This window comes from Zootoca vivipara, chromosome 4, assembly GCF_965207765.1.
Source record: "Zootoca vivipara chromosome 4, rZooViv2.hap1.1, whole genome shotgun sequence".
Classification (NCBI taxonomy): Eukaryota; Metazoa; Chordata; class Lepidosauria; order Squamata; family Lacertidae; genus Zootoca; species Zootoca vivipara.
Genome location: NC_142587.1, coordinates 85,704,312 through 85,719,149, shown reverse-complemented (window position 1 = coordinate 85,719,149; position 14,838 = coordinate 85,704,312). Strand labels below are relative to the sequence as shown.

General features: G+C 43.1%; 1 protein-coding gene across 1 annotated transcript in view; it reads right to left on the bottom strand.

Annotated features, from left to right (window-relative positions):
• Positions 1–14,838, bottom strand: part of TRPC6 (transient receptor potential cation channel subfamily C member 6) — a 70,945-nt gene that overhangs the window by 34,698 nt on the left and 21,409 nt on the right. The gene's annotated exons all lie outside the window — the stretch shown is intronic.

Sequence of the window (14,838 nt, the reverse complement as noted above, 5' to 3'; positions counted from 1 at the left end):
CCACCTGACTTTTTGTAGAATAAAATCATCTTTTTTTTCGTGGTGAGCTTCATTTTGTATTATATTGTCACAGTCCTCATCTTCATCTTTTCGTTCCAAATCACAGTCCCCATCATTGTCAAAATCCTCCAAATCACTGTCACTGTCATTCTCACACTCGTCTTCCTCAGTTTCAGTAGCTTCATCCTCTAAGAAGTCATATTCTGCCATCACCATCTGGAATTGTTGCTTTAACTCTTGCTGTTGTGTCTCCTCTTGACATAGTCCTATTCTTACTTCCCGCATTATGGTCAAAACAGTCCGCTGGAACTCAGGCAAATACCTTTTTGTTGACATAGTTCAATCCTGTCAAGGTCAAAACTTGTCACATGGGGTGGAAAATGGTCACAGTTTATTTTCTCGACTCCATTTTAACAAGCTGGCTGCATTCTCCAAGTCTTATTAGAAATAAAGTTCAAACTCACATTTCAAAAGCATATAAACCAAAAAAAGGATTTCCAAAAAGTCCAAAAATAGAAATAAAAATAAAATTCCACTTATAGATCCTGATCAGCTCACTGGGTTGTCTGGGCTGCCGGCTCCCGGGGAAAAGAAAGGTCTTTCTTGATCTTAACCTCTTTCTGCAGGGTATTCACAACCGCAGTCTTTCTCCTCTTTTACCCTGCATCTAGGGGAGATCCTCTTTAATGCCTTTGAGGGAACCTTTTAAATTGAAATCTTCTATTTACGGCTTCGGGTTTCTATTTACTGTCTCTTAGGTTGCCGGTGGGGGGGGGTGGCTTCCTCTTTTTCCCCCTCTCTCCCAAATCCAAATTATTTTATAGTCCAAATCGTGAGATTACTTACACTCTTATTTCCAATCGTTTTTTTCGGAAGAATCCAGCGCTCTCCGCCTTCGGCTTGAAGCTTCTCTCCGCTAGGATAACGTTGTTGCTCAAGATGGCCCCCGCGACTTCTACCCTCCTCACTCCGGAGCTCTTATTAGAGCTTGCCGGAGAGCTGGGGAGTCCGGATTGGGGCTCTGCCGAGCAAAATTCGCCCCCGGGACGCTCTTCCCGAGGTTCTAAGGGGCGCAGCGTCGCTCTCGCTGCCCTCCCCACTCCTAGCAGAGACGGGCCGTCTCGGAGACGAGACGAAACCCCGCCGATCGGCGCTGGCGCTGAACCGGAAGCCCAAAGACAAATATCTTTGTGTCTTAAATCAACAAGGCCTGAAACTTTACTGGGAGTTGGTATATTATAGGTTGCAGACATCTGACCAGACATTTTTAAAAATAAAACAATTACTGACCCTGCCTAAAGATGCTGAACAGTGCTTTATTTTATATTGCAGAAGCCTACTTTTTCACGAAGAGTCGGACACGACTAAACAACAACAACAACTTTTCTAAACATAACTGTTAATGATGTTATTTGAAATAACCATATAGAGAGAACTGCCTTTGTGGCTGGACAGGGAGGAGTGAGATTCAAAACCACAGATCAATATAAGAAATAGGAATACTAATCAATTAAACTGCAAGGAATCTGTTTTGTTGTTTCTTGTGTAATGAACATGCTTGAAAAGTGGATGAGAGCTGCTTCTGCTTTAGAAGTTTCCCAGAGTTTAAACTTGCTTCTGGCAGCAGCTATTAATCTTTGGTAGACTCTGCTGGAAATCGAGCTTTTTATGTTGAGCTTCCAGACTTTCGGCATCTTTCAGAATATTCAGATGTTTTTCCTCTTGGTGACTGCTTTTCTTAACAACGGCCTCCTGCTAAAAGGCTTTTAAAGTGTCCCATATAGTCAAGATGGAATACCAGAATTAGTTTTCATATAAAGAGAGGAAGAAAAGGGGGGGAGGGGAAGTGTTTTAATTATTCTTCCAAGTTCCTAGGCAATAAATGCAATGAGTAGGAACAGCTTAGTTCCTGGATCTAGGCTCAACATGTTTAGGTTTAATGCAACTTTCTGCCACATACACAGTCTGGCCTTGCAATGGTACCGGCATTAAGAGATTAATACTATTCATGCCTCCTTCAGCAGCCAGGTGCCCTTTGAATGCTTTGGACTATAACTCCCATCAGGCCCAGCTACCATGCTTGCTGGGGAAGACAGAAATCATAATCCAAATCACCCGGAGAGCACCAGGTTGGCAAAGACTACATTAGAGAATGAAGAAAAAGAAGAAGGGGAGGAGGAGGAGGAGGAGTTTGGATTTGATATCCTGCTTTATCACCACCCTAAGGAGTCTCAAAGCGGCTAACAATCTCCTTTCCCCTCCTCCCCCACAACAAACACTCTGTGAGGTGAGTGAGGCTGAGAGACTTCAGAGAAGTGTGACTAACCCAAGGTCACCCAGCAGCTCTGCATGTGGAGGAGCGGGGAAGCGAACCCAGTTCACCAGATTACGAGTCCACCGCTCTTAACCACTACACCACACTGGCTCTCAATGAATGAAGTGGGAGAGTTGTAATAAGAGACCAAATCACATCAACTCACTCGGTTCTTGAGAAGCTATGCTTCTTTGGAAGTCCAAGCTACTTCATCCAGGTGCTGGTTTGGTTTTAAGGCCATAAAAATGTGGGGCAGGGAACAAAGGTAGGATCTGGACATCAAAGCCACCTGCTGATCCATGTCACGCAACTCACCCACAACCAATTTACTAAATTCAGGGCAGCCATGGGCCAAGATCCAAAGAGCTACTTTAGGTTCCCCAAGACTTGAGTGTGCCTGTTAATATTTCTTTGGCTTGCTTACTTTGAACATCAGACACACCCCATGTCACTACAACACAACTTGCTTTTGAATGTCCCCTGTGTTTCAAAGCAAGTTTTGCTATGTGGCATGGTGAAATTTCAGCTCAAGGAATGCAAGCAAGTCCTTGGGGTATGGGTTGGCTTTTTGGGTCCCAGCAATCAATTTGCTTTTGCCTTCTAATCAATACAGTCTTACATTATATTTATAAAATGAATTTGTTTTTAGGAGTTGAGCTTAATAGGCTAGCATTGATCTGACTCTACGCTTAACTGGTTTGCATTGTATGAAATCAATGAGTCATTCCATTTCACAATTTTTATTCAACAACATTTATATACTGCTTAATTGTAAATAAGATTTGTAAGTATATGCAGAATGTATGATCCATTACAAGCAGGGCTGGTTGTGCACCAAATCTCTTGTCTCATTTTCCTATTCCTTTCACTCTTGGTGAAACAGTGCCACTCTGATGCTGTGCAGCAAAACATACCAAGGTAGTATGAAATGAAACCATCCATCTCCATTTGAAATGTCAGCAATGCAATTTAACTTCTGGGTGGAATAAATTGGGTGCTCTGCTTTGAGCAGCCAAAGTAAATGGATCCAGCAGCTTGAGATTCCCTTTCACTGGATGTGTTGCGGTAAACAGGAAGCTTGACATATTCCAGCTAAAACATTAAACACTCATTCCCTTTGCTTTAGGTAAAGGTAAAGGGACCCCTGACCATTAGGTCCAGTCGTGACCGACTCTGGGGTTGCGTGCTCATCTCGCCTTATTGGCCGAGGGAGCCGGCATATAGCTTCCAGGTCATGTGGCCAGCATGACAAAGCCGCTTCTGGCAAACCAGAGCAGCACACGAAAATGCCGTTTACCTTCCCGCTGTAGCGGTTCCTATTTATCTACTTGCACTTTGATGTGCTTTCAAACTGCTAGGTTGGCAGGAGCTGGGACCAAGCAACGGGAGCTCACCCCATCACAGGGATTCGAACCGCCGACCTTCTGATCAGGAAGCCCTAGGCTCAGTGGTTTAACCCACAGCGCCACCTGGAATTCTATAAAGGACACTACCATGGCTTTATGTGGAATTCTATAAAGGACACTACCATGGCTTTCTCACCCAGTTAGAAAGAATAATTACATTAGGCAGTATCTGACGAAATACTGCCACTTGTGCAATGGAACTTTCCCTTCCTACCCTCTTCCTATTCATCTCCTTGCCCTCCCCAAATCTGAAGGGCTTGAGGGAACCCTGGAACAGATTCAAGGGGTGCACAGAGAAATGAGAAGGAAGGGAAGTTTCATTATGCAGCCCTAAGTATTGTGCTAGCAGATCTACTTTGTTGAGTAGCACCCATTTTAAAGTCCTCATAAAAATAATGGAGGGAGGGAGGGAGGGAGGGAGGGAGGGAGGGAGGGAGGGAGGGAGGAAGGAAGGAAGGAAGGAAGGAAGGAAGGAAGGAAGGAAGGAAGGAAGGAAGGAAGGAAGGAAGGAAGGAAGGAAGGAAGGAAGCTCCAGTATGGCTACCATATAAAAAATACAGAAAGGACAATAAGTATCATTTTCTCCTGGCTCTACTAAGGATTCATTGGGGCATAGACAAAGTATGGATGGTTGGAGCCAGACTACATTAGTTGAACTTAGTTGCAATTTAAATTAATGGGACTTAAGTTATTAATGCCAACCTAGCAGTTCGAAAGCACGTCAAAGTGCAAGTAGATAAATAGGGACCGCTCCGGCGGGAAGGTAAACGGCGTTTCCGTGCGCTGCTCTGGTTCGCCAGAAGCAGCTTTGTCATGCCAGCCACATGACCCGGAAACTGTCTGCGGACAAACGCCGGCTCCCTCGGCCTATAGAGCGAGATGAGCGCCGCAACCCCAGAGTCGGACACAACTGGACCTCATGGTCAGGGGCCCCTTTACCTTTACCTAAGTTATTAATAAATTATCCAATGGATTTCATGGGACTGAAGTTCAACTAACTTGCAGCACAACTCTTATCTGTATCTCATTGACTTGAATGAGGCATATGTCCCAGGTAATTTATATGTTTGCAGCCTTCGTTTGTATCCAACCTGGATCCAGGAGAGGCATGGCAGAGTTCAAAACACAGCATGGGATTTTTATTATTTTTACCTAAAGTGGTCTCCTTTTTGGAGCGACAAACCTGTTTTTTAAAGGCCTGTTTCTTCTCAATACACCTTTAAAGGTTTTTAAATTGTTTCGTATCTGGTCAGTTCGGATTTTTAAGAACCTCATTTTTAATTTGTATGAAATATACACCTGATTTTTTCAAGCCAAAGTGCAAGCATCTCTTAATAAAGGTCTTCAAACACATAAAAACAAACACATAATTTAGGCAAAATCAATCCATGTAATTAGATTTGTGTAATTAAACATTGTAAGGCATTTGAAACGTGTTTGTGGGTGGGGGGCTATTGCTTTGCTTTTTATGATGATTATGTTGCAGGGAACCAGGCAGAGGGCCCTGTGGAACGCCCTCCCATCAGATGTCAAAGAAAAAAACAGTGACCAGATTTTTAGAAGACATCTGAAGGCAGCCCTGTTTAGGGAGGCTTTTAGTGTTTAATAGATTATTTTATTTCATTTTTCTGTTGTAAGCCGCCCAGAGTGGATGGGGAAACACAGCCAGATGGGCGGGGTATGAATAATACATTTATTATTATTATTATTATTATTATTATTATTATTATTATGTATTTTGTGTTCTCATTTTGTATTTTTATGTTGTGAACTGCCCTGTGATCTTCAGGTGGATGGTGGTATACAAATTTAATGAACAAGTAAGTAAGTAAATAAAATGTAACAGAAATGTGCTTGCCCTTGTCCCGTTTTATGATGCAAGATTTTGTTTTATGTTTCCTAACTCACATCTCCGCTCCTTGAAGCAGAAAATGGCCAACATTTTTAATGGTAGCAAGGGAAATCAGCTATTATTTCTGCCTAATTGGGCATTTCTAATAAATATTTATCTGATAGGATGTGTTTAGCTTAGAATTATTTAGAGGCCTGATGTTGATTGCTGTTTGTACTCAGGAGGAAGAGAAGAAGAAAAAATCCAGCGCTGGCTCCAGATATCAGGGGTAAACTTGCCATAAGAAAACAAAGCACTCATCTATTTCATTTGTCTTTCAAACAAGATAGAGCAATTAACCCACTGCCAGAAAGAAACCATTGCCGCAGCAATTTATATTGCAATGCATTGAGGTCCCATCACCTCCTGGCAAATAGAAATGGAGGCAGTGAGAGATTTTACTTTATTGGGTTCCATGATCACTGCAGATGGTGAAAGCAGTCATGAAATTAAAAGACGCCTGCTTCTTGGGAGAAAAGCAATGAATAACCTAGACAGCATCTTAAAAAGCAGAGACATCACCTTGCCGACAAAGGTCCATATAGTTAAAGCAATGGTTTTCCCAGTAGTGATGTATGGAAGTGAGAGCTGGACCGTAAAGAAGGCTGATCGCCAAAGAATTGATGCTTTTGAATTATGGTGCTGGAGGAGACTCTTGAGAGTCCCATGGATTGCAAGAAGATCAAACCTATCCATTCTTAAGGAAATCAGCCCTGAGTGCTCACTGGAAGGACAGATCGTGAAGCTGAGGCTCCAATACTTTGGCCACCTCATGAGAAGAGAAGAATCCTTGGAAAAGACCCTGATGTTGGGAAAGATTGAGGGCACTAGGAGAAGGGGACGACAGAGGACGAGATGGTTGGACAGTGTTCTCGAAGCTTCGAACATGAGTCTGACCAAACTGCGGGAGGTAGTGGAAAACAGGAGTGCGTGGCGTGCTCTGGTCCATGGGGTCATGAAGAGTCGGACACAACTAAATGACTAAACAACCAACAACAACAAAATGAAAAGTTCTGGAGAACTCAAAGCTTGCACACTATTTTGTGATGCTTTGATTGGCCTAATAAAGGTATTGGCCCAGTATTGATTTGGAATGTCACCCAGGAGTAAGTTCCATTGAATCAGAGGGCTTACCTCTGAGGATACATGCACAGAATTGCCCTGCTAGTGTTGTTATTGACAAAATACTGAATCTGAAATTTTATGGACAATCCTCAAGAAGGAATGGGACCGTTATCTAGAGTAAGCTGTCACTGACTTCAACTGCACCAATATTTGAGTCTGAAAATAGAAGAAAACTATTAAAATTTCATTAGCACCAGCTTCATGTTTACTCCAAACACTGCACCATCCACTATAAATCAGAGCACAGCAGAGAACTCAAGAAGGCACAGAAGCATAAAAAAAAAAATCACTGCCATGAAGGACTTTTAATTGCAAAGACTCCCACAGTGGCATTTGGAATTATTTTTCCAAGAAGACAGTGAACTCCAGAAGCAGAAGACCTCATTTTGATATATTTTCCTACTCCTAAGGATCAGAAATGATTATTTGGAACCAAAATACTAAAATAATCTGCTTCTCTCATGTTTTTATATAAAAACAAGCATCTTACAATGGAGGCAAACATTCCTAAGAGAATTCCAGTTTCTCTTGAATGAGACAGATTTTCTAGATTCATTTCAATCAGGGTTTAGAGCTGGTTTTTGGCATGGAAACTCCTTTGGTTGCTCTGCTGGACAACAGACGGGGAGTGTGACCCTGTTGATTCTTCCCGAATTGGTGAGGGTTTGTTTGACAACAATGAGAAACTGAGCCGTTAGCATCATCGGCTGTCAGGGTTGGAGTCAGACACATGTCAGCAAAGAAAGAAGCAGACATCTGTTGTCAGTGAAGTTTACTCTCCATTCAAGGAAACGAACATACAACTCGGACTAGTGGTCTCAGCACATTTTCCAGTAGGTCTTGCCCCTCTGGAGCAGTTGCCAGGACTGAAGGTATCTGCCATCCACCCTTTCTAAGGTTCCTCCTCCCCTAGTTGTTTCTCAACCAGTCTCAAACTGCATCTGCACACCTCTGGCCTCCGTTCTGCTCTCCTCATAATTCTGCATGTTCTTGGAGACCAGGGTGGAGAGGAGCTTGTTGCAGCAAGAGAGGGAGACATTCTGGATTCTTCTGCAGCCTCTTGACTCCCCTCCTCTGCTTCAGCCTCAGAGTCTGAACTGCTCCCTGTCACAGACTCTTCCTGCTCACTAAACCCTGTTGCCGCTTCAGCATCTGGCACCTCCTCCCTCCCCCCCTTCTCCCTCTGACCTCTCCTCTGAGTCCCGCCACCAATCTCCTGGCTCTGAGCCTTCATCCTCTGGGGTTTCCCTTGGGATTTCCCTTCTGGTGCTTCCTACCACTCTTCTTCGTCCAGCCAGTCCCTGACATCGGCCAGTCCTGTGCAACACCCTGCCAACAGAGATTCAACAGGCACCTTCTGTGCCAACTTTTAAATGCCTCCTGAAAACTTTTCTATTCCACCAGATTATATCCCCTACAATGGTTTGTTAATGTTTGCTTTTAATTTGTTTTTAACATTTTGAGCTTTTATTGCCTGGTTTTACTTTTTTATATTGTTGTAAACTGTTGCGATATTTTTTATGATACAGCAGTGTACACACACACACAATGCTAAACATCTGGAGGGAACCACATTGGCTACCCTGGCATGTAACTTAACACATCAGTATCAAAAGCCCACACTACATAAAATCTCAATTGCTACCAGTAAGTTGCTGCAGCCAGTCACAACCACCAGCCGAAGTAGAAAGGCATTTGGGTCAATGCTTGATTTTGGCTTTTTGTTTCCATAGGGCAAGTTTCATGGGGAAGAAAAATCCATTCCTAGAATTACATCAAAGACTGATGCTGGTAGATTAAGGATAAGGCCACTTAATATCTAATTAGCAACAAGCCCCCTTGAGTTCAATGGGGCTTCATACCAGCTAAATGAATATAAGACTGCAGTCTTAGTGAGGATTTGTAAAATCTTATCCTTCAATGCTTGTTTTGTTCCATTGATCACACCGACTTCAAAAAATCAATATTTACATATTTTCTTTTATTTTCTTCTGAAATTCATTTAAACAGGTAAGTGGTGTTAATCTCCAACACTGTTTGTCAGAATATGTTGACTGGTGTGAGGTAAGGCACAAACTCCAAAAAGTTTGTCAGCCGGCCCCATTTGTATAATCAAGTCCATCTTACTCTTCAACAAGCACCTATAACGCTACTCAGAGTACACCTGCTGAAATTAGGGTGAAAAGTGAAAGAATTATAGTAGATCAACAGAGTATTTCAGCTTGCATCTTCAAGGGGAATCTGGAGGGGAAGGTTCTGTTGTGTTTCGGGGCGTCCCATTCCACTCTGCACTTCATGCCTCAGGAACCCCCTATATCTGTGATTATGAAGCATAAAAAGTAAAAGCAGCAAGTGGTCTCAAAAGTCCACTACATTTTGCACTCTAATCTAGAATAAACCAAAAAGCATGTCTTCTTTGTGAATCGCTTCCTGCTCTCTTTGCCCCTGTTCAACTTTGTGGATTGCAAATTGTAAGGCTTTAGTCCAACCCAAACTTTGGTCTCCAGCTGTTTTGGGGCTACAATTCCATCATCCCTGACCACTGGTCTTGCCAGCTAGGGATGATGGGAATTGGAGCCCCAAAAGAACTGGGAAACACTGGTCTAACCTAATTGACAGTTATTATGTGGCTAAACATGCTTCTCTGATCTCCTTGGTGAAAAAGAAAGCTATCTGTGCAAGAAACAAATAAATTTAGTGCTGCCCTACGACCATTAGCAAGCATCTCTTAACTAGTTCCCTGGTGACAGACATCCACAGAGACAAATGGGCATTAAGGCTTTCCATTTAAGACTTGAGACAGCATTATCACTGGCACAGAAACTGTTTTCATGGTAGAAATATGACGGAATTGGATGTGGAGAGGATCTATGCTAAAAGCCTTTATGTTATTAACTTTATCTTGAAGACATTACTAAATCCCAATGAGGGAAAACTATGGATCTGCCACTAAACACACTGTGGGGTGTAAAGTGAGCTTCCCTGAGCATATCTGCTTGCATGTTTCAGCCTCAATAACACTTTCAGCTGATAATAATAAAGAACCTGGAGAAAGGTCTGGAGGTTATATGTGCTATTTAGCCACATTTTCCCACAATCCTTCCATTTTTTCTTTTGAGGTGGATAGTGGAAAATAAACCATGAAAGGCATCTTGGGCATGGATGTCAGTGAAGATACATGTCATGTTTTAAGTACGAAGGTGAGTGTCCTGAGTGACCCCCAGTTATAAGCAGTAAACTAAACAGAGACGCAGAGTAAAAGGTTGGGGTAGCCAGTGATGCAGGTTTGCAGAAAGGAATTCAGGCCAAATTAGAACCAAGAATCTTTTTGTGATCTGTCCAGGGTGCTGAAAAGACCTGCTGCCCCTGACCACCTTTGCTCTCTGCTCCATGATTCCCAGCCTCACACAGGACATTCAGACCCCTGTGTATCAACAACCCACTGACATCAGCTCAAGATAACTTGCTGAATAACTGCAACATCAAGGCATGAATTAGACAGTGTAAAGTGTAATTACAAAGGGCACTTCACATCTCAAGAATAACTTCATATCACCTTGTCTGGGCAGGCACACCTTCAAAAGCTGGGTGAGTTGTTACCAACCTGAGGGATACTTCCATGCCTTTGGCCCAACTATGGCCAGCAAAAGAGTTAAACAAAGTCTGGCAAAACCCATTTAGAGATGTATGCCCCCTTCTTCCTAAAGGACTGTCACATGGAAGCATAGCTGCCAAGTCTCCCATTTTCCCTGGGAAACCCCCATTTTTCCAGCTGTCCCCAGCCAAAAAAATGGATTTTTTTGTTTTTTCCCGGTTTTTTCTGGCGCACTGGCCATTTTGGAACTGGGTGGAGCATGCTCAGAAGCGACTTTTGATGCTGCTCTGCCCAGTTCCAAAATGGCTGCAGTGCGACTTCTGGTGCGGCGGCCATTTTGGAACTGGGCACAGCAGCATCAAAAGTCACTTCTGAGCATGCTCCGCCCAGTTCCAAAATGGACGTCGCGCTACTTCCGGTATGCTACTTTCGGTCCGGTCCCTTATTTTTCAGAGAGGAACTTGGTAGGTATGCATGGAAGAAGGAGCAAGCTTGTTTTCTCCTGTTCTGGAGCATAGGACTCAAACCAATGGCTTCAAGTTACAAGAAAGGAGATTCCAGCTGAACATAATGAAGAACTTTCTGACAGTAAGAGCTGTTCAACAATGGAACAGACTCCCTCAGGAGGTGGTGGACTCTCCTTCATTAGAAGTTTTTAAGCAGAGGTGCTTTAGATAAGATTCCCGCATTGCAGGGGGTTGGACCCTTGAGGTCCCTCCTTCCAACTCTATCATTCTATGGTCTGACAAGCAGACAAAGGCATCCTTGACTGCAAACTAGCACTATGTACCTACAAGGAAAGGAAGGGAATATTGGAAGGCCGGGTAGCTTTCTGCCAGTGCTTAGCTAAGGGACACCTGATTAATTCAGAAGCCACCCTGTTTTATTACGCTGTGCCCATTCAATATAAACCTAGTAAAGCACTAATAGAAAAGATCCCACTTCGTTGGCAGGTAAAAATACAATTCATGCTCTGCTTAAAGCACTATTCAATTCACAGGAAACAAAGCCTAAAGTGTTTGCTCAAGCAGGACGAATTTTTATTAGTCATATGGAAAATGCTCATCATTTATACCGCCTAGAATGCTCTGCAAGTTTCAATCTTTAGAAAAGTATCAGATGGAACCTAACTGACTTTTCACATTGCAATATATACTGCCTCATACTGTAGATCAGGAGTGCTGTCAGGCTTGGGCAAGGTGGGGGCTGCATCACCTCACCCTCTGCTGATCTGTCCCCACCCCTATAAGCAATGGTTGGATGGCCATTGTCATGGATGCTTTAGTTGAGATTCCTGCACTGCAGGGGCTGGAATACACGATGCCTGGGGTCCCTTCCAACTCTACAGTTCTATGATTATATGATTCTACATACATAGTCCTGGACTAGCTGCTTTGGTCTCTCTTTGCCCGTCATCCTTGTTCTGCTCTCCTCATAAGCTTACTAGATGGGAAAGGATGGCTTTTAAAGGGCCCTTCCCCTATATGCTTAGCAAGCAGGAAATAGTCCTTTCGATGGGGAGGCTGGGTCGCAAAGAGCTCACTGCAAGGAGTTTCCTGCCGGCAGATGCTCCTCCAGCTCCCTGTCATCTTCGTTTGCTCACAATGTCTCTGAACCTCATGGCTCAAAGGCATTCTATGCAAGTGAGGATGATGGCTGGCTGGAGGCACATCGACTGCCACTTCTGCTTTGCTCTGAGGCCTCCTGCCAATGTCCTCATTATTTGCCATCATTCACTCTGGGAGCCCCTTCATCTGTAAGGCCCTGGACCTCTGCCCTGAAGCCCATTCACAATGACACCACCGACTGTAAACTCAACTTCCTAATTACAGGTAGGTAGCCGTGTTGGTCTGACGTAGTCAAAACAAAATTTAAAAAATCCTTCCTATACATAGGGTCTGGTGACTTCTGTTTCAGTGTATCTGAAGAAGTGTGCATGCACACGAAAGCTCATACCTATGACAAACGTAGTTGGTCTCTAAGGTGCTACTGGGAGGATTTTTTTAAATTTTGTTTCAACTTCCTAAGTAAAAGAATGCTATATAAGATAAATGTGCATTTCATCCTCATCACAGCTGCTATCAGAGCACCAGCCTTAAGAGGGAGGAGAGATTAAATCAAGAAAGACAAACAAACAAATAAATAAATATAATAAGTTGCTTTAATAGTATCTAGGGTTTAACATAAAAATTATTATAATTATTATTATTATTTAACATAAAAATATCTTGCTGGCCCATGAAAAGTTGCAGGCATTGCCTTGGATTAAATTAGGGATGGTGAACATTTTATTACCTGTTAAGACTTATATTACAGTGCATGAATAAAGAAAGTGAACTACAGACTGAAGTCATCACAGTCTCCAAAGAGAAACTATTACGGTCAATATTAAATATATTGATTTATGTTTCTGCCCAGTTATTTATATTCAAGTATTTTGCTGCTGCTGCTGCTGCTGCCTTGCTTCCAGCCTCTCCACAACAAAAGGAATTATCTATATTAGGTAAAGGAGAAAGGTGGAAGGATGAAAATGAAGATGGACACAAGCCTCTGAGAAAAACAAACAAAGCAGGCCACTGAGTCACTGGTGGGGACAAGGAAACTTTTGATGTTAGCAAATAATGCAGTGAGTTATGCTGGATATTATGGTTGCAAGGTAGAGCTAAATCACAGGGGGTGCCAATTTCCATGAAAAGCGTCATATGTGAACAAGGCCACTGTTGGGGAGCTTATTTCTTTTATATCTAATATATAAACAAGTAGTGAATGCAATCCATACCGTTCCCTGGTTCTGAGCAGTTCTGCAGTCTCCTGTATCTCCATCACTGCAACTCTCCTCTGTGTAGCTAAGATGCTGTTTTCGTCATGAGTGTTGAATTATTTGGTGTCTGTAGCCATGCATTACACATTCTGCAATGATCTGTGTAGCCTTTGATCATCTGAATCTGACACAAGCGCCAATAAAAAGGAGAGGCCTTTTACTTTTCTTAATGATCAGACTGCCCAAACTTCTCGAAGCCCTGGGTTGCTGACATTTACACTGTAAATTTATCAACAGTTGCAGCTTACCACAAGTCAAATGTCTATCGCACTGATCCTCGTAGCTTGAACTAACATTTGTCTGTTCTGCAAGTTGCTGTTTATAAACTAAACAGCCTGCTTACGCAGTTATGAGCTTGCCATGCCTCAAAGGCTGTCTTCAACCTTTGTCAGAATTGATTTTACCCACCACATTGCTGTCTTGTTTGCCACCTTTATAGATCTGTTCACGTTTGTGTTGAGCTTTAATCTTACAGTACAATAGAGCATAGATGTGGAATCTCCAGGCATTCCTGCCGTCCCCCATTTCCCCTGCCTTTCAGCTGTTTCCCATGGATCAGATGAGGGAGGAGACTGTGAGAAGAGGAGGCTTCAACCTCCCACCTCTACTATCTTTCCCACATGATCTACATGAAGCACCTACATGAAGCAACCTCACTGAGTTACAGTGCCAAGCAGGCAAAGGAGAAAGATTTCTCTCTTCCTGCATCAAGAGCTTGCTGTGTTTCCTCACTGTTCACACACCATCTTAAGATGTAAAATAGACTAGCCTGCTAGCATACAGCCACCACAACTGAACTAGCCAATATTTACAGAGGTTTTACTGGTGTTTCTACAGGTGTTTTTACTCATAATGTTGCATGTTGTATACTGCCTTAATATACTTTTTATGAAAGTGCGGGTTGTACATATTTCAATTTAAAAAAATAGAATTTGCCCAGCTCCCTTTTAAAAGCATCTGTGTTGATGATGGTCATCGCCACATATTGTGGTAGCAAATTCCACTTTAATTATGTGCTGAGTGAAGGAGGACTTCTGCCCTGCATTTCCCATCTTTCAGCTTCTGCTGAAAACTGGAAGGCTCGGGTTTCCCAGGACTTGACCCTGGAGAGAGAATTGAGAGATGTTTCATATATCATGATGTCATGAACAAACTGTGAGGAGCCACAGACTGCATACAAGGAGAGAGGTGAATCTACATGTTGAGGCTCCTCACTGCTCATTCACTAGACCATGGTGTTTGCTGTCTTGTCTGAACTGGCAAACCAAGCTCTGTGCTTGCCATGCAACCCAGGACAGGAGACTACCCAATTGGGCTTCTGTGTGCCTCTAATATCAGAAAGCACACTGATATTTTTCTAAGCTTTAGTACAGGACTTCATCCCTTACATGCTGGACTCAGGACCGAGAGCCTGAGAGAAGGGCAAGGAGTTGTCCCTGATAAGGCACATGCTTTGGGGAGCCTCCTTGCTTCCACGTGCCTCCAAAATGACTCAGAAAGCTCTGACTGACAGTGGGTGACCTGCCAGGGCTGGTCTTAGCAGGTGCCCAATCACATAGACCACCAGTGCTGGACTTGGATGGGGAGTGAGAAGGAGCACTTATCCCAGAAGTGGAGAACCTGTGTTCCTCCAGTTATACACCATTTTCCATAGCCATTGTCTATACCAATGTTTCTCAACCAGTG